The sequence below is a fragment of the Cotesia glomerata genome, linkage group LG3 (genome assembly GCF_020080835.1).
Source record: "Cotesia glomerata isolate CgM1 linkage group LG3, MPM_Cglom_v2.3, whole genome shotgun sequence".
NCBI classification, from domain to species: domain Eukaryota; kingdom Metazoa; phylum Arthropoda; class Insecta; order Hymenoptera; family Braconidae; genus Cotesia; species Cotesia glomerata.
In genome coordinates this window covers 12,628,948-12,637,650 of record NC_058160.1, presented here as the reverse complement: position 1 = coordinate 12,637,650, position 8,703 = coordinate 12,628,948, and the positions used below count along the sequence as shown (strand labels likewise).

General features: G+C 32.3%; 1 long non-coding RNA gene across 1 annotated transcript; it reads right to left on the bottom strand.

Moving 5' to 3' along the window:
* Positions 1 to 5,032: 5,032 nt before the first annotated feature.
* LOC123262047 lies at positions 5,033 to 6,490 on the bottom strand. The gene is made up of 3 exons (XR_006508839.1): positions 6,394 to 6,490; positions 5,676 to 6,203; positions 5,033 to 5,589 (listed from the first exon to the last, which is right to left on the bottom strand). It is a non-coding gene; the product is annotated as an uncharacterized LOC123262047 (long non-coding RNA).
* Between the last annotated feature and the right edge of the window lie 2,213 nt (positions 6,491 to 8,703).

Genomic DNA, 8,703 nt, shown 5'->3' with positions numbered 1-8,703 from the left:
AAAATCAAATGTAATATAATAAAAATCGAGTTATTATTCAAAATAAATAAAAAATCATATCATTCGATCTGTGGTGCATAAAAAAAAAAGTATTTCGTCTTAAGACTTAAAAATTAATTTTTCGGAAAATATCATCAAAACCCTTTGATTTGAATTTTAATTCGTTCTCCGCTTATATCTCACCCTTTTATCTTCAAACGTCCTGCATAAAGGGTTTCTCTTTCGTTTCCTCTCTTCTTCGGGTAAATCTCTCTTCAGAGTCCAACAATGATCTGCCATCATATTTACATCCCACGTTCCTTGATATCGTTTTTCCATCACACTAATGTCTTGATGGAATCTCTCACCTTGCTCTTCACTAAAATCACCAAGATTTTCAGGAAAGTGTGAAAGATGAGAATGTAAATAGTGCAATTTTGTATTCATTAAGCAACCTAAAGTATTATAGTTGTATAACAACTCGTCAACTAAAGTTGCGTAGTTATCACTTTTCGTATTCCCTAAAAATTGCTGTGATACTTCCTTAAAACTTCCCCAAGCTGCTCTCTCAATCTCGTTCATCTCATATTCAAGATTAGCATCCTGGAATAGAGTCCGAATTTGGGGTCCATCAAAAATTCCTTCTTTTAATTTAGCGTCACTTATAGCTGGAAATTTTTCGCCCAAGTACTTAAAACAGTTTCCATCTTTATCCAGAGCTTTTGACAAATTGCTTCATAAGGCCAAGCTTGATATGAAGTGGGGGCAGCAAGTACTTGGAAGGATCAATTAGAGATTGTCGCGTAACATTGTGAGAACCAGGATTCAAATTTGTTCTTGTTGGCCATTCTTTTTGAATGTAATGATTCTTTTCGGTCTCGGCTATCCCACAAACATAAGAAGCAGGGGTACTTTGTGAACCCTGATTGTTGGCCTAGCAATATTGTTGCAATTTTCAGATCACCACAAACCTTCCATTGATGTTCTGAATAGTTTATTTTATCTAATACAACCTGTAAATTGTCATAAGTCTCCTTTAGTTTAGTCGAATGAGCTACTGGAATCGGTGCCAATAAGTTTCCATTATGAAGAAGCACAGCTTTAAGACTCTCGCCTAGAGGAGTCAATAAAAGCCTCCATTCTTCGTCTTTGTAAGTGTTTGGCTTCAACTCATCGATCAGTCCTTTTACATCTGAACAGTACACAAATGAATTTTCGCTGTCTTTTGTAAAATACTTCCGGAACTCTTTTTCCCTATCACGATAAAAATAAGCTGTTGTATTTTTAGCTAATAAATTTTTTCCTTAAAGCTGAGGCTAAATGTTCAGCTTTTACCTTAGATAGTCCTAAGTCTCGTACAAGGTCATTCAATTCAAGTTGATCGAAGACTTCAGGGTCTTTACTTCTAGGAACACCACTCGGGATGTATTCTTCATCCTCAGAATGGATCTCTTCGGGTTCAGGATCGATTTCTTCAAAGTTATCTTCAACTTCCATCTCTTCATGTTCATTCACTGGTTCAGGAGCTGCAGGTTCTTCGACATTCAAAACTTTTTCTGCTGGCACAACTGATGTTACGTTGGCATATTGAATTTTATGTTTGGTTGTCGAAGAAAACCTGAAACTTCCGTCGTGCAAAAATAGCAGTTTTTTTTGACTCGTTGGTGCAGACCAAATCACAGGTTTTGAAAATTTCAAGCACTGTTTACTTTTCGTCTGCTCCCAACGAGTAAGCATCGTGTGACACCGATTGCAAAGTGAATGTGGTACCCAAGTTGCTTCCCAGTTCGTAATCTGGATACCGAAGCAGGTTTCGTAGACATTTTTCAATTTGTTTGAAAAAGATCTACGACTTTTCGTTACTTCAAATTCTCCACATATGTAACAGAAGCAATTGGAGTTTTTGTTACATATGTGAGAGACACTTCTTGTCATATTAAACGCTTCAGAAGCCAAGTCACCCACTAATGAAGAGCTGCAGTCACTTGATGACGACGCCTGCGAGCCTGCTTTCTCACTCTGACCAGACGCCGATACTGGGATTCCGGGTCCCTGCATCGTAAAACACTTATTACTTGTGCCTGCCATGACGGCATTCAAGCCGTTAACCCAGGGACTATGCCAGACGGTCCTGTTGCCCGCCGTCACCACGTGGAGGTGCCCTGGTTACAGGCACAAGCATTTAAGCAAGAAATCGATTCTGAGCCCAAAAGTTCCTAGAAGTGAAAACCCTGAAACATCAGCTTAAAAGAAAAAAATTTATTAACTAAAAATACAACAGCTTATTTTTATCGTGATAGGGAAAAAAATCTGATAACATTTTTAAAACGGCGAAAATTCATTAGTGGACTGTTCAGATGTAAGAAGTTTGATTGATGAGTTAAAGCCGAACACTTTCAGGACGAGGAGTGAAAGTTTTTCATTGCTTTGTCTAAGCGAAGTCTCAAAGCACCGACTCCAGTAGCTCATTTGACCAAAAATCATTGAAAAGTTTGTGGTGATCTGAAAATTGCTACACTAGTTAAGCCAACAATCTGGTTCACAATATATCCCTTCTTGTATGTTTGTAGGATAGTCACGATCGGAAAATTCCCTACAGTAGAAAAGAACGGCCAACAAGAAAGAATTTGAATCATGGTTCTCACAACGTTATGCGAGAATCTCTCATTAATCCTTACAAGTACTTGCTGCCACCACTTTATATCAAGCTTGACCTTATGAAGCATTTTGTCAAAGCTCTCGATAAAAATGGCAACTGTGTTAAGTACTTGGACGAAAAATTTCCAGCTATAAGTGACAATAAATTGAAAGAAGGAATTTTTTATGTACCCCAAATTCGGACTCAATTCCAGGATGCTAATCTTGAGTATGAGATGCACAAGATTGAGAGAGCAGCTTGGGGAAGTTTTAAGGAAGTATCTCGAAATTTTTTAGGGAATGTGAATACAAAATTGCACTATTTACAATCTCATCTTTCACACTTTCCTGAAAATCTTGGTAATTTCAGTGAAGAAAGAGAAGAAACATTCCATCAAAACATGAGTGGATGTCAATATGATGGTAGATCATTGTTGGACTCTGAAGAGAGATTTACCCGAAGAAGAGAGGAAACGAAAGAGAAACCCTTTATGCAGGACGTTTGAAGATAAAAGGGTGAGATATAAGCGGAGAACGAATTAAAAATTCAAATCCAAAGGGTTTTGATGATATTTTCCGAAAAATTAATTTTTAAGTCTTAAGACGAAATACTTTTTATGCACCACAGATCGAATGATATGATTTTTTATTTATTTTGAATAATAACTCGATTTTTATTATATTACATTTGATTTTTTCCAATTTTCGGGGTTTTTTGCACATTTGTTTGATGTTTTCGAGACGTCTGAGTTATAAAAGTTGGAGATTTATATGTCGTCGATAAACCTACATGAAAATCATCATATATTTAGCTCAATACATTTTTTTTTATCACAATATTGGGAATTTTTTGTTTTTTTTCGCAATTTTCATGGGTTTTTCGGGATTTACTTAGACTTTTAATGGCTGCTGGTCTGAGTACACTTCAGATAAGTATAAAGCAGATCGAAATACATGAAAATCATGCATAGTTAGAATCTAAAAAAATTTTTCAATCACCAAAACCCCCAATTTTCCCGTTTTTTTTCGGTTTTTTACAGTTTTCTCAAAATCCTAGGGTGTAGGGGCCAAACGGACCTCAAATTCGGGTTCAGCGGGTCAAATTACATGGGAATATATGTGGCGCGTCCCAAGTACAGACAACTTTTTTTTTTTTGTGTGCCGGTGTTATGGTGCAACTAAGGATATTTATCAAAAGAGATTCGACATTTTATATCCTATCTACAAAAAAACGGAAAAAGTTCAAGGACAAATTAAAAATAAAAATTGTGATGCTACACCCATATCACGAACGTTCTTTTGTCAAGATAATATAAGTGCTCTTTGGACTCGACTTTTTGCAGACGAACCGAGTGTATTTGAAAAGAATTATTGCCCGACTTTAAATTGTAAAAATAATAACATGAAAAACGTAGTTCTTTTCCCTACAGATTACAAAACTCTCATTCAGCGTGGGTTTGGTTCACTACAAAAAACCTTAGATTTTGATAGTGTTATTTATAATATGCACTGTAACTACTGTGATGGGAATAGCAGAATACGCCGACGAAGTCCTAATTTCATGATATATATTGAATTGGATATTAAAACAAGACAACAAAAAGAGGGTCAAGAATGCAAGTTACGAGAGCTTCCAGTTTATTTAACGGTACCGGTCACTAATGAAGATGGTAGTAGCCAGGATCTTCGTTATCGGTTTGTAGATTACTTTGAATATATCTATGTACTTTTTAAATTTTTAATTTATGTTAGTTTTTTATCTAATTTTAGATTGTGCGCAGTAGCAGGATATTCATCTGCTCATTACATCGCTTATTGCAGAAGAGCCTCTGGACGATGGGTATCTTATAATGATCTTATGAAAAAGGCTGAACCAACAGCTGATAGCCATAAAGTGTTACCCCATGGTGCTCTTTACATTAAAAATATACAATGAATTCTTTTCTTTGCAATCTATGATAGTAATATACTATAGACTGATAATTCGTAGGATTTTATAAATGTTCTATTTTTTTTTATAACATATCTAATATATTTTTTAATTGCATGCTTCAAATAATAAAAAACTACCATAAAGTAAAAAGTAATAGCTTTTGTTAATAAAAAATTTAGTAGTGCTTCCATTATTAATAAAAATAAATGTTTAATACATAAAACTTCATAAAAAATTCATTAAACCAATAAAAATGATTTAAGTTTTTGTATATTAAGTTCTTTTACTACTTTGTTTATCAAAGAAACCATCAATAGTAATGTTATTCTTAAACAATGTTAAAATTTACTAATATTACTCATTTAAAAATAGGTTAATAATTAAGAATTTAAATTTATCAGGCTTTGTAAACTATTCGTATGTAAACTATTTATTATTATTTATTGATACAAGATGCACAGCCTGCTTTAACAGACTCTATTATATAGTAATTTATTAGCTGGGTTCTACATGATTGCTGAAAATATATTAACAGGATACAAATTTCTCTTATTGGAGGGCTTCTGAACCAGTGCCTCCAGCATGCGTCTAGATCAGCGTCATGGTTGCCTTCTGTGAGATTTTGTATCATATTACTCACTTTTTCCGATACGTGACTCGTATGTAAACTAATTTTCTTCATAAAAATAAGAAATAAAAAATACCAATACAATACAAAACAAATGTTAAATATTATTATAATGTGATAGAATTCTAAATTTATTATTTCGTTAAATATTTTATAAAATAGCAATGTACTTATGTCTATCCTGAATTACAAAAATAAGAAAAAAAAAAAAGATTAAAATTTCACTTTTAAAGGATAAAAAAATAATATTGGTACTGTAACCGATATATTAATACTGATATTAACGATAATTTTTTAGTCAAAGTTACTAACATTTTGTCAGAATTATCCGTTCTGTATTAAGCATTGGTAATTTGATTTAATTCACATGTTATTTCAACCTCTCCAAAACTTGAAACGATAAAGCGAATTACTGAAATGAATTTTTAGTAGTATTAAATGAACACTGTTAATATTTAATAAGAAAAATATTTTTGCATATAATAATTATAAACTTACAGATGTCATTATCAATTCAATTAAACCGAGAACACAATCATGATTAAGTACGGTAATATTGGGATTAGGAAATAGTAAAAATTTAGTAGCTTTTGCTCATTTTTCAGCGCCACAAAAAATTGTTTCTGAAGCTAACTGCATTTTTACATGACCAACTGTTTCATCTGAAGCTTCAATTCTTACTGAAAGTGTTATGAGGGCAGTTAGAACATTATTAACTCTGAAACATTATCTAAACATTCTGAGCTCAAATATTCACAGTTAAATGATCGCAAATGATTGTTATGATTACTTTAACCACATTCATCCACTGGTCTACATTCTCAGCAGACATATTTTCTGATGAACTCTCTGGATTTTAAATTGATTCGTCGGTTACTTTCTCAGTCGTTTCTTCTGTTTTTATCCAGATTGTTCTTCTTCTCAACTCTTCGCAGATACTTGGACCTCTTAAACTTCATAAATTTCTTAATTTTTATCCCTTGTCTCTGGATCTTCATTTGTCGATTTAATAAATTTTTCGAAAACCTACATGATCATTAAAAATAATTTCGGTCATCAAGAAAATATTTTCAACTAATAAAATTTTTGTGTCCACGGCATTACTTCATTAAGCATATGATTTTAAAAGCTAATTTACGGAAAAATGAAAATTTACTCAAAAGTTCCATTAGAAATTAAAAAATAGAATTAATAAATAATGAACTTTGATTTTTACCTTAGTTTCACATCACGCGGAACCTTCTCCATACTTATGAGTTTTAAAGACCAGAACATGAATCTTCAAAATAACAATATCCGGGTCTTCATTTTCTTTATTGATATTTTTCAATTTTGTGGTATTATGACATATCAAGAGGACACTATATTTAAGATTACTTTTTCTCAACCTTCTTCTTTCACGATAGTTTTCAATTTATATATTATTTTGTGTAATGATAAATAATATTTATAATTATAATAATAGAAATTGTAATAATAATTGAAATCAAACGGTACGGTGGAGTGCTAGAGATCGTCTAACTGCTCCAGGACATTAACCCAGGTTATAGATGTAGAGTGAAAGTTAATCCTGAAATCTGAAAATCTGTAATAATATAAATATGTTTACAGTAAAAGTAATATGGCATAAATTTTGAAGTACGTGTATTAAAAAAAAAAAAACTTCAAGATTTGTTTAAATCATCAGGTGTCTGCTGAAACGAAAGCAGATATATATCTATAGTATATACTACTAAATTACCAAAGCTTTTTAATTTAAGCATAACATTGATCACAGTTCTAATGATGTCAGCATTAGATTTTATGTTTTTGTCATTTCGATCTACGTGTAGATAAATTTGTATCAATAGATTTACTAAAAACAAAAATCATTATCATTGCTGTAAAAATCACATTGCACATGTGGACTGCTGATCCCGGATCACCAACAGACTGTTGAATCAATTGAAAAATGTTGCTGCAACAGTTGACAATGCAAGCAAGTTTTTCCTGAAGTACTTTTACTGAATTCATATTTGAAAGATTTAAAAATTAACTAACAAGAAAGAAAATTGTACAAGTAAAAAAAATTTAAGTAACAAAGTATAAATATCATAATCAATTTTAAAACTTTGTAGGTATACCTGGGTATATATACCAGTTATTAATATAATAAACTAGTTTTCTTACTTCTGGACTTGTCTCATGTATTTTGCACTCCAAATTTTTCCGCTGAGAGCAACAAATGATTAGATCGAGATCAATGAGCTATGTTTATATTTATCTATATATATATATATATATATATATAAGCAACTTTTTTTTTCTTTGTTATCGATAAACTTGAAAACTACTGGACCGATCGGCATGAGACTATGACCATTCGACGCGGAATTAATTGTAGAAGGTTTTAGGCTATTCATTTTTTGAATTCCATCAACCCTTTACCATTTTTTTTTTCAAATTTACGTGGATAGTCATTTGTTTCTGCTACGAAAACAAATGAACATCACTTCTTCTTCATATTCGAGCGCACAAGGACCGGCAAAATGTCTAACTTCACTTCAATGCTTATAAACGCGTTTCCACACACCCTCCCACGCATCCACCTACGCACTCCCACGCATCTACCCACGCATACACAAGGTTGTGACATGAATTATTGTCTATAGCAACGGTTTTGTTAATTCATTTCTAGGTTATGTAAATATGGTATTTATTTACGTTACTATCTTTTGTTTAAAAACAAAAAAGAATCTGTCTATCATTTAATCGATTGTGTTTTGTTTAGTATTTATTGGTTATGATACGTTTAGTATTCATTAGTTAGTTGAATGAAGAAGAGGGCCTCCAACTTATAAAAGTTAGTATAATTAATATATTCACGCTGATTATATATTTTATTTTAATCTATATATATATATATATATATGAGATTTCCACCTATATATTAACTCATCACGATATCTCTGGAAACATAAGGCGTAGAGATTTGAAATTTTGTAGGAATATTCCTTTCGCCGAGTAGAGGTCAGCTAAGAACGGATTTTACGAAATTCTACCCACAAGGGGGGTTGCAGGGGCGTTGACAATGGAAAATTCCCATTTTTAAACTATAGCTCCTATCGACTCAAAATTTTGTAGGAATTTTCTGTAAGTGATGTAAAAATAATTTATAAACGAATTTTAGGATATCTCAACCCACAGGGGGTTGCGGGGGTGGGTATTAACAATGAAAATTTTTAATTTTCAATCTATAGCTCCTACAGACTCCAATTGGGTAGGAATTTTCGCTAAAAGATGTAGAAATAATATACGAACGAATTTTAAGATACCTCACAGGAGTTTGCGGGGGTAGGTGTTAACAATTAAAATTTTTAATTTCCAAGCTATAGCTCCTATAAACTCCAAATTTAGTAGAGGTCTTCTATATGTGATATAAAAATGATCTAATAATGGATTTTACAACGAATCAACTCCAATAATGATCGTGGGGGTGAGTGTTAACCATAAAAAATCTTAATTTCCAAAATATAGCTTCTAAAAA